This window comes from Moschus berezovskii, chromosome 5 (genome assembly GCF_049115385.1).
Source record: "Moschus berezovskii isolate FMDL1 chromosome 5, NW_MosBer_1.0, whole genome shotgun sequence".
Classification (NCBI taxonomy): Eukaryota; Metazoa; Chordata; class Mammalia; order Artiodactyla; family Moschidae; genus Moschus; species Moschus berezovskii.
In genome coordinates, this window is record NC_142464.1 from 46,258,201 (window position 1) to 46,285,426 (window position 27,226).

The window sequence follows — 27,226 nt, forward strand, 5'->3', positions numbered from 1 at the left end:
GTGCTGCAATAAAACCACTCATAAAAACGGACTGCAGGCTGAATTTGGCTTGTGAGCCATAGTTTGCCAACCTATGCTTTAGAAGACTGATTTATCTACAATATTTATTAAACATCTATAATGTTAAAAACACTGTCTTTGAATTGTTCAAGGTACAAAGATAAATCAGTGTATGCCCAGTGCTGGGCAGGGGAAGGGGAGGCATAATATACACAAACTTAAAATAAAATACAATTTGATTTTACTACTACAAAATAATTGTCTAGAAGTAGGCTTAAAAAAAAGTTGACAAGAGTTAAGAATCTATGTCCTGAGTTAAATCTTCATTTTTTGCCAATTTCTCACTATGTGACTTTGAACAAATAATTCAAGGATTCTAAGCATTGATTGCTCTATATCCATCAAATGGAGATATCATATCTCCTTCACAGAGTTTTGGGAGAGAATTAAACAAGATAATGCACACAGAGAATACAGCACATAGTCACATATTAAGCAATAAATACGTGTCAGTTGTCATCATTCATAAAATTGAAGGACTATAAATAGTCATCCCAAGCATGCAGTCCCTACTCAAGCTAGTGGGCTAGACGGTGATCCAGCACTCCCTGTTCCAATCTCTTAAATTCTGCTCATATTTAGGGGTGGTGAGAAGATATCTCTTTCATAGGAAAGAAGTCCTCAAAATCACAGAATTGTTCTGATATACAATCTGTACCTGTATTTATTGGCCTTAGTGGTAAAAAATCCTACTGCCAAGCAGAAAACGTGAATTTGATCCTTGGGTCAGGGAGATCCCGTGGAGAAGGAAATGCAACCCACTCCAGTATTCTTGCCTGGGAAATCCCATGGACAGAGGAGCGTGGTGGGCTATGGCCCATGGGGTTGCAAAAGAGTTGGACATGACTTTGTGACTAAACCACAACCATCACTACCCACCTGTATTTATGAGTTAATTTTCTACTCTGTTTTTTAGGAATCATGACCATGAACTTCAGTCTACAGAATTAGTCCCTGTCTTTTACCACTCTTATTACATTTTGTACTTTAATATTGTATGGTACATGCTTCTCATTGGAAATGCTATATTGAGGCACATATTTCTATAGGAAGTGTTAAACACCATGTCTTCTTTTTCTGTCACAATAATCATTCGCCACAAACTTCTTCATGTTCTCTGTTGCTGCTGGTCTATGAAGGGTATTAGGGCTCAACCTATGAATTTTAAATATTCTCAACATATACCCAAGATTGTTGTCAATGATACATCTGTATCAATTTAATCCTGAGAGGGTTTGCTCCTTAAAAGGAAACGCCATAAAATGTCTGCTCCATATTTTGCTCAGTCATTCAGTTCTGCTGCCTAAAATCAGCATTATTTTGCTTTCTCAGGCTTACTGATGATTGAAAAATAATTATATTGGCTCATCGTTATTACGTTGAACCATAAAATTTGCCATTGCTTTTGTAAGTCAAATGGTTGAATATTAAAAATTTCACATGGATCAATCTAAGGCTTTTTAAAAAAACATTATTACATAGTGATTGTACTTTTTGATTAGAGTTTAAGCTGAAAACGAATTCCTACCGTTGGACAGAAATTTCGATGTCATAGTTGTTAGTATATATTACAGCCTAATATCTGTCTCTTCATCTTTATTTGGAACAACTTAAAGTAATCACTGTTTAATCATTTCCATTCAATAATATATAGGTATTTTACATATTGTCATGTAGTCAGTTTAACCGGGGTCTCCTGCATTGGTGGATTGAGAAGATCCCCTGGAGAAGGAGCAGGCTACCCACTCTAGTATTCTTGGGTTTCCTCTGTGGCTCAGCCAGTAAAGAATCTGCCTGCAATGTGGCAGACCTGGGTTCAATCCCTGGGATGGGATGATCCCCTGGAGAAGGGAAAGGCTACCCACTCCAGTATTCCAGCCTGGAGAATTCCAAAGACTGTATAGTCCATAGGGTCACAAAGAATTGGACACAATTGAGCAACTTTCATTTTCATTTTCCTTCATTGCAGGCGGATTCTTTACCAACTGAGAGATCAGGGAAGCCCTATTAATTCAATGGTTACTATATAATATCTATAACACACCTTCATGCATTAATGCCAAGATAAACAAAGGAAGGTCATGTGTTCTTAGAAGCACATTATTGTTGTTCAGTAGTGTCCAATCCTTGAGACCCCATGGACTACAGCATGCCAGGCTTCCCTGTTCTTCACTATCTCCCGAAGTTTGCTCAAACTCATGTCCATTGAGTCTGTGATACCATTCAACCATCTCATCTTTTGTCACCCCCTTCTCTTCCTGCCCTCAATCTTTCCCAGCATCAGGGTCTTTTCCAGTGAGTCAGCTCTTTGCATCAGGTGGCCAAAGGACTGGAGCTTCAACTTCAGCATCAGTCCTTCTAATGAATATTCAGGGTTGATTTCTTTTAGACTTGACTAGTTTGATCTCCCTGCTGTCCAAGGAACTCTCAAGAGTCTTCTCCAGCATCACAGTTTGAAAGCATCAGTTCTTCAGTGCTCAGCTTTCTTTATGGTCCAACTGTCTCATCCATACCTGACTACTGGAAAGACCATAGCTTTGACTATACAGACCTTTCTCTGCAAAGTGATATCTCTGCTTTTTAATATGCTATCTAGTTTTGTAGAAGCACATAGTAAACTAAAAATTATGGGGATGGGATGATAAAGGAGTAAATTCTAGGGAAGCATATAGAATAATTCCACTAACTCATTCTAGAAGAGCAAATGCATGTTTAATAGGTTGATTACATAAATGACTCATATTTTTTTTACTCATCCCTGTTTCCAATCACTTGCAAAGTAAATTTGCAGCTCCAGCCATCGAGAGGTGGGATCTCTTTGTCCCTCATCTTGATTTTGAGCTGGACTTGAAACTTGCTTGTCAATAGTGGACACCACAGAAGTGGTGTTGTATCAGGTTTGGACATAGGCTCTAAGAGTCTTTTCCCAAGTTCCTTTTTTTTTTTTCACGAGATACAGACCATTTACTTATGAATGTGTAAAACTCAAGAAAGTCAAAAATTATTCCTACAACATGTTGCAAGTGCTTCAGAATTCACACAATACTAATTTTCTTATGGTTCTGGTTAAATTATATATACCAGTTTATAACAAATGGTAAAATCTAAAATCCCAAGATCTCTTGATATGATGAGGTTCAGAACATACTACCCCAAGTTAGGGTACCTTGACATACTGAATATTTTAAGCTGAAAGCGTTTGAAGAAAGAGTAGAAGCATGAAGGTCCCTGTGACCTCCTTCCCCATTGCCCTTCCTCCCTGAAACAGGTTATAAATCCTAACATGGAGGCTGTCCTTCCTATACCTAAAGGAAAGGAGCATTCTTATGTCTGAAGACAAAGGGGTGGCAAGAAGAATCCTAGATTTATTTGGTCTTGCTCAACTTAATGCAGTTCAGTATAGCTACCTCATACTCCTTCACCTGTCATATTCTTCCACAACGATCCACACTTCATCAAATCTAGCTTACAAATACAGCTCTGTTTTCTTTGGGTCTTCACATTTCCTTTTGAGGCTCCATTGCCACATAAAACTTATATCAAATAATTTTGTATGCTTTTTCTTCTATTAATCTGTTGGTTTAATTTTCAGACTCAGAGAATGACTCTTAGAGGGTTAAGGAAAATTTTTTCCTTCTCTACAATTTCAGAGAATCTTACTCAGTTTCCCCTCCAACAGCACAGTTTGACCTGCTTGATAATAATAAAATACTTGGAGTGTGGCTGAACCATCTCTGAGTAGCCTGTGTGCATATGACCTGACTGCTAACTGCAGACACAAGGATGCTCAAAACCATCCAGCTGAGCCAAGCCCAAACTACTGATCCACAGAATCATAAGCTCAAGTGCCCCCATGTTTTGGGATCACTTGTTAAACTGAAAATGATTCATGATAAACATAGATTTCAGACAGGAAGTAAGAGATTGCCAGATGAAGAAAAGGGACTGAGGAATTTGAAGCAGGGCAAATAATTGACAAACAGGCTTCAGTTCAGTTCAGTTCATTTCAGTCGCTCAGTCGTGTCTGAATCTCTGCGACCCCATGAATCACAGCACGCCAGGCCTCCCTGTCCATCACCAACTCCCGGAGTTCACTCAAACTCATGTCCATTGAGTCGGTGATGCCATCCAGCCATCTCATTCTCTGTCGTCCCCTTCTCCTCCCGCCCCCAACCTTTCCCAGCACGATGCATGAAAATTCTTTTATTCCAAGAAAGCGAGAAATCCAGTAAGTCAGGATCACACTAATTGTGTGATGTAGACTATAGAATGTGTGTGTGTTCGTGTGTGTGTGTGTGTCCATGTGTGTAAACATGGTTATGCGTGTTTGGGAAATTGGGAGGCTATGATGTAAAATGAATCTGGAAAAGCAAGTTGGGACCAAAAAACTCCATAGACCACTGAAAGTTAGTGAAATTTTTAAATTTTTGTTTGAGTATAGTTGCTTTACAATGTTGTGTTATTTCTCCTGTACAGAAAAGTAAATCTGCCATATGTATACATATATCCCTTCTTTTTTGGATTTCTTCCCATTTAGGTCACCACATAGCATTGAGTAGGGTTCCCTGTGCTATACAATAGGTACTCATTAGTTATCTATTTTATACATAGCAGTGTATATATATCAATCTCAATCTCCCAATTCATCTCCTCCCTCTTTCCCTACTTGGTGTTCACACGTTTGTTCTTGACATCTGTGTCTGTATTTCTGTTTTGCAGATAGGTTCATCTGTACCATTTTTCTAGATTCCACATATATGTGTTAATATATGATATTTGATTTTCTCTTTCTGACTTACTGAACTCTATATAACATAGGTCCATCCACATCTCTACAAATGGCACAGTTTTGTTCCTTTTTATGGATGAGGAATATTCTGTTGTGTGTATATGTATGTATGTATACATATACATGCCATGTCATCTTTATCCTTTGCTTTGTTGATGGACATTTAGGTTGCTTCAAAGGTAGCCTACTGTAAATAGTGCTGCAGTGAACACTGGGGTGCATGTACCTTTCGGAATTATGATTTTCTCCAGGTATATGCTCAGGAGTGTGGTGAAATGGATTTTGCCTCAAAGTATTTCTCCTGTCATCTGTAGACTCTGACTTGGGAAAAAGTGTTAATGAATAAATAGAGGAGCTACTAGTCATTGAGAGACTGCTGCATGTTGGCTGTTTATATACCCATTTTTAACTCTATGTTGGGTGTTTATATACACATTTTTAACTCTTATAGTCCTCGCATCACTTTTAGGGATATTAGTCTAATTTGTGGAAAGAGAAACTGTCTTAGAGACAGGGAGACCACATGACTTGCTTTGTCAGGACAGTCCTGACTTAACATCTGTTGTCTCTGCAGACAACACTGGTTCTTTCACCATTAAAACTTCTGCCTTTGGATAATAAGTCTTCCTGTTGTCCTACTTGTAACTTATACAAATTGCCTGATCTATGTTTGTTTTATTTTTTTGTTGTTCTAAATTGCCTGATCTTGAACAGTTTCATAAGTGGCATACATGATGTTTGAATCTGCAAGGCATATTATTATTTTATTAAAAAGACAATATAGCAATGTTTGGAGCATACAGGTAGATTAAATATTTGCTCAGTATTTTGTTTTTAAAATTATTTGGGGATGAAAACTTTTGTGGAGTGCATTTCTGGTACGACAGTTTGAGTTGGAGAAAACTTACCTCAATATATAGAAAATCTAATGGTTGCAAGAATGTATCTCTTATACATTCACCTATACAGGGACGACAGAGAATGAGATGGCTGGATGGCATCACCGACTCGATGGACATGAGTTTGAGTGAACTCCGGGAGTTGGTGATGGACAGGGAGGCCTGGCGTGCTGTGATTCATGGGGTCACAAAGAGTCGGACACGACTGAGCGACTGAACTGAACTGAACTGAATACTGGCAAAAAAGATACTTTTAAAAATGGCAGTACACGAAACATGAAAAATGTACACAGGTATGTTTGTGGTGTGGGTAAAGAGGCAAAAAGTTCAACCATTTCACTCATCTTCCAATCATGTTTGAAGACTAATGTTAATCAGTAGATTTGTCACTGGCTTTGTCTTGAACAGTGATCATACCGGCCTTTTTTGGCCAGCCACCATAATTATCCAGTGTATACACTTGAAACCAATGAAAGTACAATCCTGACTCAAAAAGTCTGTTAAGTGTCATTGTACCTGATTTAAGTTTTGATAATAGACTGTATCCCTTTCCTTTTCCTCTCTTGGACCCTGCGTGTACCTCTCAGTAAACTTGATGTTAATTGCTTTGTTATAGATTAGGTCAAGTGTGCTGTCACTTATTTCTGATTATATTTTTCCTAGAGCTTTTTAGTATCCAGACTTGTCTTGCTCTATCACACACAATTGATGTAATACATGATCAGCAAATTAACACATTGCCCAAACAATTTCCTGTGTTTATTAGGCAGTCCGATCAGAAGCTACACTAAGCTTCAGCACAAATGAGTAAGTCTAATTTGAAAAACATTTTAAAAAATAGATGAAGCAAAGCTTGCATCTCTACAGTGTAGAATATAATGTTCCTTTTATATAGAGGACATGTTAGACGTGGCATAGTTGTTTCTATGCAAACGATTATAGTTCAGGGAGACTTAACCATATGGGCTTTAAGGAATCTGTTCATAGAAGGGCTTCTGCATTGTGCTCAACAATTGTTCACTGATCATACGCTGGGCTGTCACTGCATGGTACCTTAAATCTGGTAGTATAACACTTAAAGAATCAGAAATAATTTTTGTTATGCTAGTGAAGGCAGAACCACATCATACTGATCTGAGTTCAAATCTTACATCCCAGACATATCAAAGAAAATTCAAAAGTTAATTGACTGGTTTTTGAAGACTAAAAAAAAATTTTTTTTCATATTATAACAGTAAAACATTTAAAATCTGAACCATTTGTACAATTCAGAAAAGAATACAGAAAAAAATCACCAAACAGACTTGGCAACTGTTCAAAGTTTAGTTATCTCCTTTAGTCTTTTCCCCCTCTATTTATGCATCTATGTATAATTATAAGAAAAACGAAAGTGAAAGACACTCAGTTGTGTTCGTTTGCAACCCCATGGGCTGTATAGTCCATGGAATTCTCTAGGCCAGAATACTGGAGTGGGTAGCCTTTCCCTTCTCCAGGGATCTTCCCAACCCAGGGATCAAACCCAGGTCTCCCACACTAAAGGCGGATTCTTTACCAGCAGAGCCACAAGGGAAGCCCAAGAATACTGGAGTGGGTAGTATAATTACAATGTATAATTATACCATTTTTGTATTTACACTAGATCTCTATCATTTGTACCTTGCTTTTTACACCAAAGCATTAAAAAGTGTGAACTTTCTAAGCTATTAATTATCTTTGAAACATTTTATTGGATTCATGCTTTTCAGTTGTGGCTGTACCAACATTTATTTAATCCTTTCCTTGTTTAGGAACATTTAGATTATTTCCAGTCTTTATTATTATTAACTCTTTGAGGAACATCTTAATACATTTGTGTTTGTCTGTATCTCTGATTATTTATCTATTAATGGTTTCAAAATTACGAACTTAAATGATTACTTTTATATTTATACAGTAATACCTGTTTATAATTTTTAAAAGTTTGATATTTCTGATGGTTTTATGATTAAAGTAGTACTAGACTTTTTTAAACCAAAAATGAACCTGGCTTTCTCCATCTTTGGGGATATAACTTTCAAAATTTTTTATTATTTCTTATAGTAATTAACATCCTTATCTTATTTATCACCTGGGCTGGAAGAAGCACAAGCTGGAATCAAGATTGCCGGGAGAAATATCAATAACCTCAGATATGCAAATGACACCACCCTTGTGGCAGAAAGTGAAGAGGAACTAAAGAGCCTCTTGATGAAAGTCAAAGAGGAGAGTGAAAAAGTTGGCTTAAAGCTCAACATTCAGAAAACTAAGATCATGGCATCTGGTCCCATCACTTCATGGGAAATAGATGGGGAAACAGTGGAAACGGTGTAAGACTTTATTTTTGGGGGCTCCAAAATCACTGCAGATGGTGACTGCAGCCATGAAATTAAAAGATGCTTACTCCTTGGAAGGAAAGTTATAACCAACCTAGACAGCATATTAAAAAGCAGATGTCTCTGTTTTGTTGGCATTACTTTGCCAGCAAAGGTCTGTCTAGTCAAGGCTATTGGAGAAGGAAATGGCAACCCACTCCAGTGTTCTTGCCTGGAGAATCCCAGGGACGGGGGAGCCTGGTGGGCTACCGTCTATGGGGTCTCAAAGAGTCGGACACGACTGAAGCGAATTAGCAGCAGCAGCAGCAGTCAAGGCTATGGTTTTTCCCGTGGTCATGTATGGATGTGATATTTGGACTGTGAAGAAAGCTGATCGCCGAAGAATTGATGCTTTTGAAGTGTGGTGGTGGAGAAGACTCTTGAGAGTCCCTTGGACTGCAAGGAGATCCAACCAGTCCATTCTAAAGGAGATCAATCCTGGGTGTTCATTGGAAGGACTGATGCTGAAGCTGAAACACCAATACTTTGGTCACCTCGTGCGAAGAGTTGACTCACTGGAAAAGACTCTGATGCTGGGAGGGATTGGCGGCAGGAGGAGAAGGGGACAACAGACGATGAGATGGCTGGATGGCATCACCGACTCGATGGACATGAGTTTGAGTGAACTCCGGGAGTTGGTGATGGACAGGGAGGCCTGGCGTGCTGCTATTCACGGGGTTGCAAAGAGTCGGACATGACTGAGTGACTGAACTGAACTGAACATGTTTATATTGCTACATCATAATTTTTTTAAATTAGGCAATTATTATCTTACTGAATGCTTCCCTGATAGCTCAGTTGGTAAAGAATTCACCTGCAATGCAGAAGACCCCAGTTTGATTCATTTGATCCAGTGGGTCGAAAAGATCTGCTGGAGAAGGGATAGGCTACCCACTCCAGTATTCCTGGGCTTCCCTTGTGGCTCAGCTGGTAAAGAATCCATCTGCAATGAGAGACCAGGGTTTGATCCCTGGGTTGGGAAGATCCCCTGGAGAAGGGAAAGGCTACCCACTCCAGTATTCTGGCCTGGAGAATTCCAAGGACTGTACAGTTTTGAAGAGTCGGAGACTACTGATAAGAAACACATTTATCTTAAATCTTATCTCTTTTTCCTCAGCATTTTCTCAAATACTTCTCTTATTCACCTAGTTTGATTACAGCATATTGGCTACATCAATATTCGGTGTTTATTGCATTATGATTGTGTTAATATTATTCACAGATGAGTCAACTCTCGTTGACTCATTTCATTTCTAGTGAAATTAGTTCATGTAAAACTTTCTACATACTTATGACCAACTCATCCCCTTATTCTCTAAGAAAATTATAAAATAAACATAAAGGCAAATATAATGAACAAATATGCAAGGAAGTATTTAGCTTATTTTTTTAATGTAATATACCACCTCAAGTCTGTAAATAGGACAGGTTGTTCCAAGTCAATGCCAATTCCTGATAAACACTAACCTGTTCTCTTTCTTCGCAATTTTATTACCTCAGAAGTACATACCCTACACCTGAAACTAATACAACATTATTAATCAACTATAAAGTGAAAATAAGTGAGACAAATCCCTTGGGACAAACTTCTTGGACTGCCTCTTCAAAGGTGTCTGAAATAAAGCTGCTATTTTTTTTTCTTGATCCAGGTACTCCTTACATTTTTGTTTGTGAAAATTCATGAAAACTTATGTTCACTGAGGAACATTTTTCGAAACGTAAACTATACTGTTTTAAAAAGTTAAACAAATGCATCTTATCATAAAAAATTTTTTGATAAGCTACTTATAAAATAGATATTTTATAGTGGATTTGTCCTCTACACAAAAGGGGACAGGCCAGGTAACTTGATCGCCGAAGAATTGATGCTTTTGAACTGTGGTGTTGGAGAAGACTCTTGAGAGTCCCTTGGACTGCAAGGAGATCCAACCAGTCCATTCTAAAGGAGATCAGTCCTGGGTGTTCATTGGAAGGACTGAGGATAAAGCTGAAACTCCAATACTTTGGCCACCTCATGTGACGAGTTGACTCACTGGAAAAGACTCTGATGCTGGGAAGGATTGGGGGCAGGAGGAGATGGGGATGACAGAGAATGAGATGGCTGGATGGCATCACCGACTCGATGGACATGAGTTTGAGTGAACTCTGGGAGTTGGTGATGGACAGGGAGGCCTGGCGTGCTGTGATTCATGGGGTCGCAAAGAGTCGGACACGACTGAGCGACTGAACTGAACTGAATTGAACCTTCCTCCAAAAAATCACACTATAGAGTTCCCAAGCCAAACCCTCTGTTATTGACTTACAGCCCAAAGGTCTCTCCACTTCACACCATATCCCACTTCTGGCCAAGAGAGGTCAACACTTCTTGGATGGTAGGTGACCAGGAGGGTATTTAAGTTCTTTGCGCATATGCTTTTCTAGTAGGTGCAAGACTTCCTAAAAATCTGTCCTTGCCTACTCCCTCCTCGTTTCAGTTCTGTCCACTGTTAAAAGATAGACTGCAGTATATCATAGTTTTTAAGAGCTTATCTGAGCAAAACTCAGCTGTTCTCAAGCAGTGCCAAGCTAGATGTGTATTCCACCACCCACAGAAACTCAGGAGAGACTTCTATAGAGAAAAGGCAGAATCCGATCAAGAAAATTACTGATTGGCTCTTGGTAGCTAGATGGCTGTTTATGATTGGTTGTCCTCAGTATTTTGATTTCACAACCACGGGATGTTTCAGTTCAGTTCAGTTCAGTTCAGTCGCTCAGTCGTGTGCGACTGTTTGCGACCCCATGAATCACAGCACGCCAGGCCTGTTTACAGGCTTAAATTTTGACTTACTTACTTAGGCTGCCCTGGCGTTAGACACCCCCGCACCCCGCCTCAGTTTAATGGCCTCTTCATTTAATTAGCTTAAAGCACTATAAACACATACTCTGATTATACTGAACTTTTCCTCTTCCTGATAATATCAGGACACTTCACCAATGCTATACCTCCTCTTCAAATGCCCTCCGCTTGGTCACAAAGTTGGGAAATTTTTGCTGATCCTTTCTGGGTACATCAGGTGTTTCTCTGTGTAAAGTCTTTCCAGACCTACATCACTACAGAGCTAACCAGTTTCTACCAGCATTTCATACACAGTTCTGTCAGTGTGCCTATAACATATGTGATTATTTTTCTGTATGTCTGGGTATCCTGGTACTCAAGAGCTCTTAAAAATTTTTTTTTTCCTTTGTGTTTAAAATTCTGCTATCTTTTAAACAGAGAAATATTCCATTTATTATACTGTCCCTATGCTTGACCCCTAGTGCCTGCGTGCGTACTAAGTTACTTGTCATGTCCAACTCTTTGCGACCCTATGGACTGCTGCCCGCCAGGCTCCTCTGTCTATGGGATTCTCCAGGCAAGAATACTGGAGTGGGTTGCCATGCTCTCCTCCAGGGGATCTTTCTGACCCAGGGATCGAATCCATGTCTCTTGGCTCTCCTGCAGTGGCAGGCTGGTTACCTAGGTGCCAGCTGGGAGGCCTCTTGACACCTAGTAGGGACCTAAAATACATTTACTGAATTAATAAGTGAATGAGTCCTTATTACTTGAATATAGTGTTTTAATATGATAGAATAATTATTCCTAGTCGTGTGATTCTCCCTAGTGAAGAAATATTCCCTCACTGATTTGTTTTTCTTTTCAAAAGGAAGTGAATTTTAACACACATAGTATCATGATTTGTTTAAAAAAAGAAAACAGAAAACGAAATCAGCTGTTATTTGGGAAGCTCAAGAGAAAAGTTAAAGACTCAATGTAACATAAAAGTGAGTCTGAATAGTATTACCTAACTCTGGATTACTTCCTTCATGAGAGAAAACCAAAACCAAAAGTCAAAACCAAAACCACAAGCAACCTCCCAAAAATAATTTTTATTATGAGCTATGGAAATTTTACCTCTAACCAAAGGAATAATTAACTGAAAAATAATACAGAATTTTTTTATAGATAAATAAACTGTGAATTATTAAAAAGTTATTAATTGATAAATAGGAATAAAAGTTGCAAAAATGTTATCAGATAAAATGCAATAGAATCAATTTATTGTGCCTGTTGAGTAATAAAATACTATATTTGAGAGGCCAATTATTTTGAACTACTTAAAACACTGCTGCTGCTGCTAAGTCACTTCAGTCGTATTAGACTCTGTGTGACCCCATAGACAGAAGCCCACCAGGCTCCCCCGTCCCTGGGATTCTCCAGGCAAGAACACTGGAGTGGGTTGCCATTTCCTTCTCCAGTGCATGAAAGCGAAAAGTGAAAGTGAAGTCTCTCAGTCGTGCTCTTAGCGACCCCAAGGACTGCAGCCTACCAGGCTCCTCCATCCATGGGATTTTCTAGGCAAGAGTACTGGAGTGGCTTGCCATTGCCTTCTCCGACTTAAAACACTACCATTAACTAATTGTGAGACTTTGGGGAACATCTTTCAATTTGCTTGCTTCAATTTTTTAATCTATAAAATAGTTCTGAAATATTACAATTCTAAAATCAATCAAGTTTACCTCTTTCCAAAGTATGTCAAAAAATGGTCTGAAGGCATGATACCAAAGCACCCCACTAGATGGCAGGGTTCCCATTTCAAAGGAAGATTTTTTTTCTTGTTCCAAAATAAGAGCTTCCAGCAAACAGAATTTGAAATATGTTTATTTGTATGGCTATAAATATGGCTCATCTGACTCAGTTTTCCACAGGGTTCCGTGTTTTTCAGTGATTTGCAGCCAACGTTTTTTTTTTTTAGGCCAGATTGAGGAAGTTATTTGATATGCACCTACATTCCTTCCAAATAATCAAAGCTAATCCCTGTTTCTTCTTTTTAATCAGACATTACATGTCCACAGTGTCATTAGCTGAAAAAAAAATTATGGCACCATTCATTAAGTAGTGTGTGATTTCTCAGCACAGTTTCACAGAGCCCTCACCAAGTATAAGTGTGGACATCTCTGGAATTTTTTACAGTTTCAGAAAGCCAAAGCAACACCTGCTAAATTTCATTTGATTCCTGACAGGACACTCATACACTCATTGCTGTTTAAAAACCATTTCTAACCTGTCCAGTTGTGACTGGCTGAGACCAAATATTGTTTAAGGTAAAGTGAAGTGAAGTCGCTGAGTCATGTCCTACTCTTTGCGACACCATGGACTATATGATATTCTCCAGGACTATATGGACCCCGTGGACTATATGGAATTCTCCAGGCCAGAATACTGAAGTGGGTAGCTGTTTCCTTCTCCAGGGGATCTTCCCAAGCCAGGGATCGAACCCAGGTCTACCACATTGCAGGCAGATTCTTTACCAGCTGAGCCACCAGGAACCTGAACTGAAAGGTAAATCAAATTGAATTTTCAGATAAGTGCAAATGCTTTGATCAACTAAATACAGTATGTAGCTAATCTTTGAAAAGCAAATGGCATGCATAAAAAAGGAAGCTATTTTTATTACTACCAGTTATCATGATTATTATTGTTGCTGACTATTTTATTTCTAAAGTTTTCAGGAGTCTTTTCTGAGAAACTTGAGTCAAGAAAAGGAAATGTCTTTCTTCCAAATTTAACATAGCAGACCCAATATGTTTTAACCAAGAGGAATGTTTTCCACTGACAAAGTTCATACTAAGTAATGCTTTATTAAAGATAAAAGGAATAATCCAGACATTTGGAAAATTACAGGTTTGCTCATCCCAATATTTATCAGAAGTTGCTAGACTTTCTAGTTGAAACAATTGAAAATTATCCCAAGGTAGAGTTATTTGAAGCATATATAACCCTTTCTGTTTGCAAAACAAAACAAAACAAAAACACACAGACTAAAGAAAGAACCCCTTTTAACCTAAAACAAAGTGATATGTCATGTGGTTTTGGGGATAAAATATGAAACAAATACAGAAACCCGCTATCTCCCTCCATTAAAAACAACAAGAGCAGCAACAAAACTAGGTTGAAACTCCCTCCCTTGTGATGGACAATAGGATTTTTAAATGCCTTTCCAGCCCCTGGGCCGTGTTTGGACACAAAGTATTTTCATATATCATGAGATCTCTGTTTTCCTGCCTAATCCTACTGTATCATAATGCCTCATAGCACAATGGAGATGCATGCATGCCTAATTTCCATAAATTACACAGTCCGACGTTTTCATAAAGACAGATTCCAATTGTAAACTATTAAACCTAATTCAGCATCCTTTGATGTCTCTGAGAAAAACTGTGGGGGTAGTTTAAGCATTCCTACATGGGAATGTGTTCCCTGGGGTAGGTGAACAGAAAGGGGGGGTAATATTCTGCCCCTCATATCTCTTCATTAACTTAAATGTGTTCTACTGAGCTTGAAGTTAGTCCCTGTATAGAAAATTCTTTTAAAATTTCTAAACACTGGGGACAAACTTAGACAGAATACTTTCCCCAAAAGCTCGAAATCTGAATCAAAAGAAAGTCTATTTCTCCGAGCCCCTGTTTTGATTCTCCTCTAAGGTAGAAACCCAGTGCTAGCTGACTCCCAACAATCTCACTCTTTGGATTATTTCATGTTAATTTTCCCCTTTGTTTCTAAACACTCTCCTCCTAAACTCTCCTGTGACTTGGGCTTTAGATCAAAGCAAACACCACCCAGGCTTCTCCATTCCGGTTCCATCAAGTTTCATCATTCAGTTGTGGAATTTCCTCGACAGATCTTGTTCTCGCATCCTGTTGACATTATTTAACATACAGGTTATAAAGAATTCTGTGAACCTTCCCCCTTCCTGTTTACTTTCACTCCTCAATGGAGCCTAGTGCTCAGAAGCGGTTCTTTTAAACCTAAAAGCCGGATCACCTCACCCTGAAGCAGGAAAGGTGTGAAAAGCAAACAGAGGAGAGCAAATACAGTGGCTTTTCAGCAGTTCCTCAGAGCTGGTTGTAGTCTGAGAGGTGATTCAGGGAGTGAGAATTCTGAGCAGGGGGCAGGATGGGGACCATGGATACATTTCTGGGTCCTGCTGAGTTAGTCCTTCACAGGGTGGCTTTGTTATGAGACGTGAAGTGTTATGAATTCCTGGAACCCCACACACACCAGCAGGCAAATGTAAGCACATTTTAACAGAGAGGAGGCTCTTGGATTTGGGGCCACTATCTAGAACCAGTGAGCTGAAAGTTTCCTTAGTCCTATAATTTCTCCTGATGCAATAATCCATGCATACCTCTGGGGAGAGGATCTTCCCCCAACTGTGTCTGTAAATGCTGTCTGGGAACCCTATGAGCCAGGCCAGAAATCTCCCTGTGGGTAATCTCTGGTCCAAGTGAAGTCAAAGTGTCAGAACAGACAAGTATTGCTATAAGGTCCTTTAAAGGCCAGCTGAACTTTGTAAGCACAACACAAAGCAGCTGTTGACGGCCTGGCTTGTGGAATGTAGGGAGTGTGTGAGCCCAAGGCCCCGGTGGGTGGGATGGATGGGGGTCTCCTGCCAAGTGGCACTTTGAGGCAGGCAGAGAGAGACCAGGAGGATCAGAGACTCCTTTACATGCAGGGCTACTGGTGGAGGAACACAAATTAAGGGTAGGTAGGGCAATTGTCAGTTACCTAGGGCACTGTGAAGATTTCCTTAAATTCATTTTAACAAGCTAACAGCAAAAAAACTGGCATCTGGATCCAGAAAGGACAAGGGTGGATCAGTACCCATCCTGGATTCTGGGCATCTGAATTCAAACTTAAACTGCAATTGCATCAATACAGCACACCCCTTTCTTTGTAAATTTACTGGTTTTAAAACAAATCTTATGTGCTATTTTTTAAAAATTATTAACATCAAGTAAAAGAGAGTATGCATATGTGTATTCTTCCTGAATAAAATGGAAACTTTAATGTTTAAGTTTATGACTTGAAACCCACATTCCAATTTTTTTTCACTACTCAGGACTTAAAACGCGGATACACCGCGAATGTGTATTTTATCTTATGTAATTATAACATTTTTAATATTACAGGCATACAAATATATTATTTTTATTTATATTATATTTTTATATTATATTATTATAAAATATTATATTTATTCTATAATATAAAATATATTATATATATTATTATAAATATATTATATTATTATAAAATATATTATTTTTATTTATATTATATTTATAATACTTTGCAAAAGTGTTTTCTCATTTGCTATAAGTGTATAATCTTTAACAATAGCTATTTAGACTTACTCTACCTTTAATTTTATTTCTTCTTACCAGTTTTTTTGTAATACCATCATGTTCCTGTATCTTCATGTCTATACTTGTATTGATTTTTCAGCCTCTATCATACATATTTGAATATGTTTTTCATGAAAGATATGAGAGCAAAGTGTATTTTCTAAATTCACATATGAGGTTGTCTTTCTGTTTTTCTCGAACAAGGACAAGAATATGGCTTGTAGAATTTTCGGCCAAAATTTTGGCTACTTGAAAGACTGAAATTTCATTTCTTCAACTTATCTGTTGAGCACCTACTCTCTGCCTGTATCTCCTAGTTGCTGTGGACAAGTGAACAAGATTACAGCCTTTGACATTTTTAAAACTTACTTTTATTGGCGATTAATATACATCATTTATTTTAATAATAATAAATAAACAGTTAATAAATCCCACCATCACTTCTTTCTCTTCTTTTCTATTTTGAGTAGAGGCAAACATGTTTTTCTCCTTTATTTTTGAAACTAAAAAATGTTATTAAGTATATATCTGAGAGTGTGTTGCATTTTACAACTTTTCCTGGTTCTTGGAGGACCTTTCAAAGTGTAAAGTGTAATGTTATCACACTAAACACATTCACGTTGTTTTATTTTAATCTTTTCACTCATTGTTTTTGTCTCTTTATCTTTGCATTCTGACACCTAGAGTAATTATTGAGACTAGTTCTCTTCACTAATTTGTTCCTCCATTGTATTCAATTACTATCTATGTTATAATTATCAGTTCAGCCATTGCATATTTGATCCCTGATCTTAGATCCTGCACTTTTTAGGACTGCCAAATGTGTTTGTTTTGTGATGCATGTCTCGTCTAATTTGTTTTAAAAAACAGATATTTTCAAAAATATAATTTCTTTCTTGGAGCAAATCCATTCCACTGACATGCATTCACATCTTTCTCAGATTGTTCTCTTTCTTTTGAACCATGATATCTATCTTATGCCTGAACACTTCTCTCCTTTTGTTCGTGTTTAAGAAGAGAGAGCTCTGCTGGTTTTGTGTAGGCTGTGTAGGTGAAATGAGTCCTGTCAGTAAGCTTCCTGTCTGATTCTTACAGGCCCAAATGAAGGGATAAAGGAAAAGTTTTAATTTACTCTACATCCACTTAGCCATTTCTAAGGCCCAGCCAAGAGGTGAATGGTGGGGATTAAAAAAGGAGCTGGTGTCAAAACTTTCTCTAGACTGAGTAATTGCTTTGCCATTTTGTTGAGACTCCCAGGGGCCTTCAGATAATTCTGTTTTCCTGCCGCACACAGATGCTGCTGTGGATTTTCTGCTCTCTGTGGTCTCTGGCATCAGATGTGCCCCATCTTTACCAGAGTCCTTGAGAGTTACATAATCCATCACACCTTGTATACTAGACTTTCCGATTTTGACAGGTGTGGTCTTATCAAGTTCTCTTCCAATTTTTTTTCACTCCAGAAAACAATGCTTCCTCTTCAAGTGAAAGGGATTTCTATCAACTTTCATATTAATCTGATTTTGTCCAAATTATACTTCAGGGCTTCCCAGGTGGTGCTAGTGGTAAAGAACCTGCCTGCCAGTGCAGGAGACACAAGGGACATGGGTTCGATCCCTGGGTCAGGAAGATCCCCTGGAGTAAGAAATAGCAGCCTGCTTCAGTATTCTTGCCTGGAAAATCCCATGGGCAGAGAAACCTGGCAGGCTATAGTCCATAGTCAAGACTCAGTCATGACTGAGCAAACACGCATGATACTTCAGCACAGACTGTTGGGCTCTTTCCCCAGTAAATCTCTCTTTTTCTTCTATAGAAGCAGATATTTAGTAAGTCACATGGCTGACCAGTCAAAAAAGCACAATCAGCCTCTCTTCCAGTTGGTTTTTACCAAATAATTGGATTTGGACAAATAATAGGAATGTGGATGAGGTACGTAGAACGTCCTGCCTTTAAAAGGAAAGGAACGTATATAGTCTTTTTCTTTTCCCTTTCTGCTTAGTGGAGTGTCACATGGTGGACAGATCTGGAACAGTCCCCTTAGACATGAAATGGAGATTACATACTAAGACAGAAGAACAATGAGATAGAATAAACTTGAGTTTAGTAATGCAAAGAGCCACATGACAGATGCTATTAATACGTAAGTCAGATTACTAAATCTGTAGAAGTTACAACAGAATAGATTTTTACAGCACACTGTTATGTATGACTAAGTTAGAAAAAAGTTACCCTCTAATAGAACATTGATTTCAAGATATATCTCTATTTCAGTGCTGCTAAATGTGAAAAGCAAAACCAAAGCTGTGCCTTAGAATTGATTAAATGTACTATTGTCTCCTAAACTCAAACCTCGGTGACCTTCAGCCTCTTAGCAGAATCCATAGTAATTACAATAGTCTGCAAAGCCCTCCTGTAATCTACCAATTCCCCTCAATGCTTTCTTACCTCTCTCATCTTATCCCCTGCTACACTTCACTTCTGCTCATGTAGATCCTGTCACTCTGGTCATTCTGAACTTGCTGTGCTTGAAGTCTCTAGACCTACTCCTAAATTGTGTGCTGTGCTATGCTCAGTTGTGTCCAACTCTAAGCAACCCCATGGACTATAACCCACCAGGCTCTTCTGTCCATGGGATTATCCAGGTAAGAGTACTGGAGTGGGTTGCCATTACCTTCTCCAGGGGATCTTCCCAACTCAGGGATCAAACCTGCGTCTCTGGCTTCTTCTACATTGACAGGTGGATTCTTACCACTGAGCCACCTAGCTTGAGGGCCTTTCAAATATCCTATTTCTTCTCCCACATGTTGATTCTCTCCCTGCCAAATTACCACATGACTTACTCTCTCCACTCAAATCTTTAACTTTCATCTTCTTAGTGAGACCTTTCCCAACCACCCTACTGAGCTTCCCAACACTTGTTTAATTTCTCACCTTCCCCTTCCTGGTCTTCCTTCCTGTTTTCTTTCCCTCCACTGCAGTTATCAAAATTTAACCTATGACAGAAAACTCCTACAGATTTGTTGTTGTTGTCCCGTCTCTAAGTCATATCCGACTCTGTGAGCCCATGGACTGCAGCTTGCCAGGCTTCCCTGTCCTTTACTATTTCCTAGAGTTTGCTCAAACTCATGTCCATTGAGTCAGTGATGCCATCCAACCATCTTGCCCTCTGTCATCCCCTTCTCCTCCTGCCTTCAGTCTTTCCCATCATCAGGGCCTTTTCCTATGAATCAGCTCTTCCCATCAGATGTCCAGAGTATTGGAGCTTCAGCATCAGTCCTTCCAATGAATATTCAGTTATTTTCCTTTAGGATTGGCTGGTTTGATCTTGCAGTCCAAGGGACTCTCAAGAGTCTTCTGCTAGACCACAAATTGAAAGCATCAGTTCTTTGACACTCAGGCTTCTTTATGTCCAGCTCTCACATCCATGCATGACTACTGAAAAAAACTAGAGCTTTGACTATACAGATCTTTGTTGGCAAAGTGATGTCTCTGTAATACACTGTCCAGGTGTCATAGCTTTCCTTCCAAGGAGCAAGCATCTTTTAATTCCATGGCTGCAGTCACCATCTGCAATGATTTTGCAGCCCAAGAAAATAAAATCTGTCACTCACTGTTTCCACTTTTTCTCCATCTATTTGCTATGAATTGATGGGACCGGATGCCATGATCTTAGGTTTTTAAATGTTGAGTTTTAAGCCAGCTTTTTAACTCTCCTCTTTCACCCTCATCAAGAGACTCTTTAGTTCCTCTTCCCTTTCTGCTGTTAGAGTGGTATCATCTGCATATCTGAGGTTGTTGATATTTCTCCTGGCAATCTTGATTTCAGTTTATAATTCATCCAGCCCAGCATTTCCCATAAAGTACTCTGCATATAAGTTAAATAAGCAGAGTGAGTATATACAGCCTCGACGTACTCCTTTCCCAATTTTGAACCAGTCCATTGTTCCATGTCCATTCTAACTGTTGCTTCCTGACCTGCATACAGGTTTCTCAGGAGGCAAGTAATGTGGTATGGTATTCCCATCTCTTTAAGAATTTTTCACAGTTTTATGTGATTCACACAAAATGTTCCTACAGAATATCTCCTAATTAATATTTTTCTCAGTGGAAAGCCTCTTGGTTATTAATACTTAGACTTCACAGAGCATTTTAAATGCAATATGTTTTGGCCAATGGTTAAAAAGAAAAAAAGCTTTCCTGGCAATAAGTCTAAATACATATTAAAATTTTTTAAAAAGTAAATTTACAACATCGTTTTAGTTTCAGGTATTAAGCAAAGTGAAACAGTCAGACATATACATATATCTGTTTCTCATGCTCAGTCATGTCCAACTCTTTGCGACCCCATGGACTGTAGCCCACCAGGCTCCTCTGTCCATGAGATTCTCTGGAGTGGGGTGCCATTCCTTTCTTCAGGAGATCTTCCTGACCCAGGGATCAAACCCAGGTCTCCTGCATTGCAGGCAGATTCTTTACTACCTGAGCCACCAGGGAAGCCCTACATTTACAATATTGTGTCAGTTTCAGCTATAAAGCAAAGTGAAGCAGTCAGACATATATATATACATATCTGTACTTCTTTAGATATTTTTTCTTATGTAGGTCATTACAGAGTACTGAGTACTCTGTGCTATACAGTAGATCCTTATTAGGGGGATTGGGGTTGACATTTGCACACTACTATATATAAAATAGACGAACATGTTTTTAAACAAACTAGTGTGCATAAATGGTCTTGAGTTGTATTCTAAATATAATTGAAGAACATTAACATTTAAAAACGTGAGGGCTAAATATCAACTAAGGATATGCACATCATGATACTACATAGGCAGAAGCAGTAATATTTATTTGCAACATCATCAAGTTTTTGGTGAGCAAAAGTGATGCTTTAAGTATTTTACATCCCAATGTAAACATCTGTTATTAATATTCAGGCATTTGACTCTATTTTAATTATATTAAGTGATATTGGTTGGGTTTGGGGACTGTCAGCTTTGAGTGGATCTGGAACAAAAAGGACATTACAGAAGGCTTAGGTCAGGAGAAAATCAGCTCTGCTGTTGGATCACACTGTTGTCGTTCAGTCGCTAAGTTGTACCTGACTCTTTGTGACCCTAAGGGCTGTAGCATGCAAGGCTCTCTTGTTGTTGATTATTTAGCAGTTCGTTGCGATTTTGGTGTTCTTGCATGAGAAGATGGGTTCACATCCTTCTAATCATCCATCTTGAGTTTGCTGTTGGATCATATGGACCTCCAGATTCATTGGTGCTGGCAGTGTCTGGAGAGGGCAGGGTTACTGTGTGAAGTTTATGGTAAGCTCCAGTAGGAGAACTGCAATGCACACTCCTGGGATTCCAGAGTAAAGCTGTGCCGTCTACCATAGATGACTGCATGCTGTTTGAGAAACAGCTTGTGGCATGTTATTAGGCAAGTAGAGATGGATAATTTTACCATTAGGTACCAAATGACCCTGTAGCCATATCTTCTCATTATGAACTGGGTTCTCACATACCCATCAAGTTATGAAGTTGGACAAGCTCAGCTGCTGTCCATCATATGATAGAAACAGCACATCTAGGATGGACCATTAGAAGGACCGAGGGCATGCAGATGCTACATGTCACCCTCCACAGTTACCCTCTCCCTGACTTGCACATTTAAGGGGTTTTCATAAGAACATTTGAAGGAGGAGGAATAAAAGTGAGTTGGGTTTACGAATGGATTGTCTTGGTACAAGGGTGAAGCTGAAAATAGATGATAAATACATTGCAGCCCCATTGAAAGGTTCCCCTGAGGACAGTGGAATGGGGAGGGAAAATCTTCCCAGTGGGTGGAGTTTCTTGCAGTGTATCAATTTATCTACTTGATGTGGAAGGAGCAGTGCCCTGAGAGGAGACAATACACAGATTCCTGGGCAGTGGCAGATGGCCTGACCCTCTGCTGGAGGCCTGGAAGACAAGACTCTTTGACACAGAGACATGGATATGGACATATGAAGGTGGGCACAAATTTGAATATGTTTATATTATCAGTGAATGCCTAACAGAAAGTAGGTGCTTAGAAAACTTACATAGATAATATTGTACCAGTAACATTTGACCACTCAGAACTGGCATGATGGACACATAATTGAAATAGCACAGATGCTAAGTATGGACTCAACAGCATGAACAACCCACTATTAAGGCTGATCCAACCATTTCTGTCTCTGAGTATCCAACTTTTTAGCAATAAAAATGAACCTTGAGCCCAAATCCTTATATGGCACTATTCATTGCGGAGACCAACTGACCACTTAGTGTCACCTTGACAACCTCAGGCTTCCCCCACCTTCAACCAGTCATTCATCTGTTTCAGGTATAGATTTGCTTTTCTTGCCTACAGTGCTTTAGCTATTACTGCTATCCAGGTACTTACAGAATGTCTAATCCGTAGCTCTGAAATCAATTCCATACCGCATCCAACCAGGGAAACTTCACAGTGAAAGAGGTGCCTGAGTGGGCCCATGACCGTTGGGTCCACTGGTCACATCATGTACTAAATCATCCAAAATCAGCCACCCCCCTAGAATACTAGAACAAACTTCCAGCTATACAATTGCAATACTGGTCCACAGGAAACACTTCAAATAAATGAGGTGCTATTATTTAAGTTGTAGTATATCTATTAACTTGGAGAACTTTATAAAGCAGTGTGTTCACACAAGAATAGGTCCAAGAACCAAGATGTGGAAGCAGAAGTGGCTCCATTTTACCATCACCTATGATGAGACACCAAGGACTTCCCTGGTAGCTGAGACAATAAAGAATCTGCCTGCAATGCAGGAGACCTGAGTTGGATCTCTGGGTAGGAAAGATCCCCCGGAGGAGGAGATGGCAACCCACCCCAATATACTTGCCCGGGAAATCCCATGGACAGAGGAGCCTGGGGTTGCAGAGTCAGACATGACCGAGTGACTCACACACCCTGAGACACCAGAGAGTTTTGTCCTTACTATCTCCTAGACTGTTAGCTCTGCTGGTTCTTTCTGAAAGAGACTTCTTCCAAAGGTTAACATTTTGCAACAAAAGATAACTAATCATTACCACCCAGTCTGTCATAATCTGTGAATAGCACTTTCATGGTCATAATCATGTGCTGCTGCTACTAAGTCACTTCAGTCGTGTCCGACTCTGTGCGACCCCATAGAGAGCAGCCCACCAGGCTCCCCCGTCCCTGGGATTCTCCAGGCAAGAACACTGGAGTGGGTTGCCATTTCCTTCTCCAATGCATGAAAGTGAAAAGAGAAAGTGAAGTCGCTCAGTAGTGTCCGACCCTCAGCGACCCCATGGACTGCAGCCCACCAGGCTCCTCCGTCTGTGGGATTTTCCAGGCTAGAGTACTGGAGTGGGTTGCCATTGCCTTCTCCAATGCGTGAAAGCCAAAAGTGAAAGTGAAGTCGCTAAATCGCCTCCGACTCTTAGCGACCCCATGGACTGCAGCCTACCAGGCTCCTCTGCCCATGGGATTCTCCAGGCAAGAGTACTAGAGTGGGTTGCCATTGCCTTCTCCACATAATCATGTAAATGTATTTAATTATGTTGGGAAGTAGAGGGTAATAAAAATATGGGAGTGTATGTGAGAATGATGGCATGTGTGTATATGTGTCTGTGTGTTGAAGGTTGACAAAGGAAAAGGAAATAGCGCTAAAGCTTATCTTTCATGGAGAAGTCAACAGATTAGACTTAACATTTAAAACAGCAAATAATACCATTAAAGTATGATATGATGGAGAAGACAAATAAGTGTATTTAGCCCAAAGAATTGGGAGTGTTCTGGGGAGAGAAAAAATGAAGTAGGCTGAGATTACCATTTTGTTTCAAAAGAAGTTCTTATTTATATGCATGTCTGTTTATGATAGAAAGCAAAAAACAACAAAACACTTCCTGTTGTTATGCAGTTTATCTTCTGATCCATTTTTACCTTTAGATTTGTAATGATTTTATGATCATATTAATAACATTTTAGATGCAGGTATATTTCAGTTGATTCTCTCCTTCCTTCCTTCTGCCCATACTTTCTTCCTTGTCTTTTATCTAAATTTAATTTTCTTATTCCCCAGTTCTTTATTATGTCCAGCTGAACTAAACCTTTGGGAGTTTTAATAGTATATTTAGGGAAGGCAAATGGCACTTGCATCCTGGGATAAAATTCCAAACACAATATTATGCAAGGATATTATAGCATAAAGAAGTGCTATATTTCAAGTAAGTGAGAATGATGTGCTTTGGTAGTTGGTGTTAGATGAGTTGAAACTTGTCTGATGAGGAAGGCACTGATGTTGAATATATGTATATAAACAATTGGAATAAAATAGATTCACAAAATATGAGTTGAAAAAACAACGTTTTAAATTCAAACACTATTTTCCTAAAGCATGACTTTACATAAGAATATATAACTTACAAGTTATTACAAGCATGTGTTGAATACTTTAAACATATCTGTAACAACATAAAATATCAAATTTGCCAAAAATTCACCTTTGGATATTCTCCTTGAAGAAAATGTTCTCAGTCTCTTTTTAGAAATATATGATATTGACTATTTAATCTACAGGTGACCCAATGAGTGATAACCTTTACAGTGCAGATGAACAGAAGCTAGAAAGTTAAAAATATAGTCATGTCATACAGCTGGTAGAGGGGAGGTGATATTTGAATTCAGTTCTAATTCAAACCCAAGAGATTCTTAAGTCATCTTAGTATCACCTATACTAAGTCCTTTATTTAGGAGACTCGGTGCTAAAATCTGAGCTACAGATGGGAAAGTCTAGGTAGACATGTTCCATGTCTTAGGTTGAAGATTACAGACGGGGTTCTGGGAAAGAAGGCTATATTCCTCTGTCCATGGGATTCTCCAGGCAAGAATATTGGAGTGGGTTGCCATTTCCTTCTCATTTCCGTATTTTCTCATGAAGAAGTCTCTGCCATGGCTTTCACCTGTGTGACACTTCATCTTTACCTGCCTCATTCAGTTCAGTTCAGTCGCTCAGTCGTGTCCGACTCTCCGCGACCCCATGAACCACAGCACGCCAGGCCTCCCTGTCCATCACCAACTCCCGGAGTTCACTCAAACTCATGTCCACAGAGTCGGTGATGCCATCCAGCCATCTCATTCTCCGTCGTCCCCTTCTCCTCCCACCCCCAATTCTTCTCAGCATCAGAGTCTTTTCCAGTGAGTCAACTCGTCACATGAGGTGGCCAAAGTATTGGAGTTTCAGCTTTAGCATCAGTCCTTCCAATGAACACCCAGGATTGATCTCCTTTAGAATGGACTGGTTGGATCTCCTTGCAGTCCAAAGGACTCTCAAGAATCCTCTTCAGCACCACAGTTCAAAAGCATCAATTCTTCGTTGCTCAGCTTTCTTCACAGTCCAACTCTCACATCCATACATGACCACGGGAAAAACCATAGCCTTGACTAGACGGACCTTTGTTGGCAAAGTAATGTCTCTGCTTTTTAATATACTATCAAGGTTGGTCATAACTTTCCTTCCAAGGAGCAAGCGTCTTTTAATTTCCTGGCTAGAATCAGCATCTGCAGTGATTTTGGAGCCCAAAAAAATAATGTCTGACACTGTTTCCACTGTTTTCCCATCTATTTCCCATGAAGTGATGGGACCAGATGCCATGATCTTTGTTTTCTGAATGTTGAGCTTCAAGCCAACCTTTTCACTCTCCTCTTTCACTTTCATCAAGAGGCTTTTGAGTTCCTCTACACTTTCTGCCATAAGAGTATGGTCATCTGCATATCTGAGGTTATTGATATTTCTCCCAGCAATCTTGATTCCAGCTTGTGCTTCTTCCAGCCCAGCGTTCCTCATGATGTACTCTGCATATAAGTTAAATAAGCAGGGTGACAATATACAGCCTTGACGTACGCCTTTTCCTATTTGGAACCAGTCTGTTTGTTCCATGTCCAGTTCTGACTGTTGCTTCCTGACCTGCATACAGGTTTCTCAAGCGGCAGGTCAGGTGGTCTGGTATTCCCATCCCTTTAAGAATTTTCCACAGTTTATTGTGATCCACACAGTCAAAGGCTTTGGCATAGTCAAGACATCTCTTATTCCTCCATTGACGACTTCTTTAGTTTCTGCTCAGCTAGAATTCCTTCTCTGACCTCCCACCTCCTTCCTCTGAGCCCCGTGTTATACATACATGCCATTATCATAATCACCCAGTAACTTATCTGAAAATAATTTATTTGCATGTCTAGTTCTGCCCTAGATTATAAGATCCCTGAGGACTGTGTTTAGGTTCTTTAAAAGCATTCATTTTACACAACCTAGCAAAATATCTGGAAGAGATACTCTTTTGAACCTAACATCTGTATGTAACCAATAGTCAAGTTGGGATTTGAACTTTCTGGGTATGCAGGTCAGGAAGCAACAGTCAGAACTGTACATGGAACAACAGACTGGTTCCAAATAGGAAAAGGAGTACGTCAAGGCTGTATATTGTCACCTTGCTTATTTAACTTATATGCAGAGTACATCATGAGGAACGCTGGGCTGGAAGAAGCACAAGCTGGAATCAAGATTGCCAAATATCAATAACCTCAGATATGCAGATGGCACCACCCTTATGGCAGAAAGCGAAGAGGAACTCAAAAGCCTCTTGATGAAAGTGAAAAAGGAGAGTGAAAAGGTTGGCTTGAAGCTCAACATTCAGAAAACAAAGATCATGGCATCTGGTTCCATCACTTCATGGGAAATAGATGGAAAAACAGTGGAAACAGTGTCAGACATTATTTTTTGGGGCTCCAAAATCACTGCAGATGCTGATTCTAGCCAGGAAATTAAAAGACACTTACTCCTTGGAAGGAAAGTTATGACCAACCTT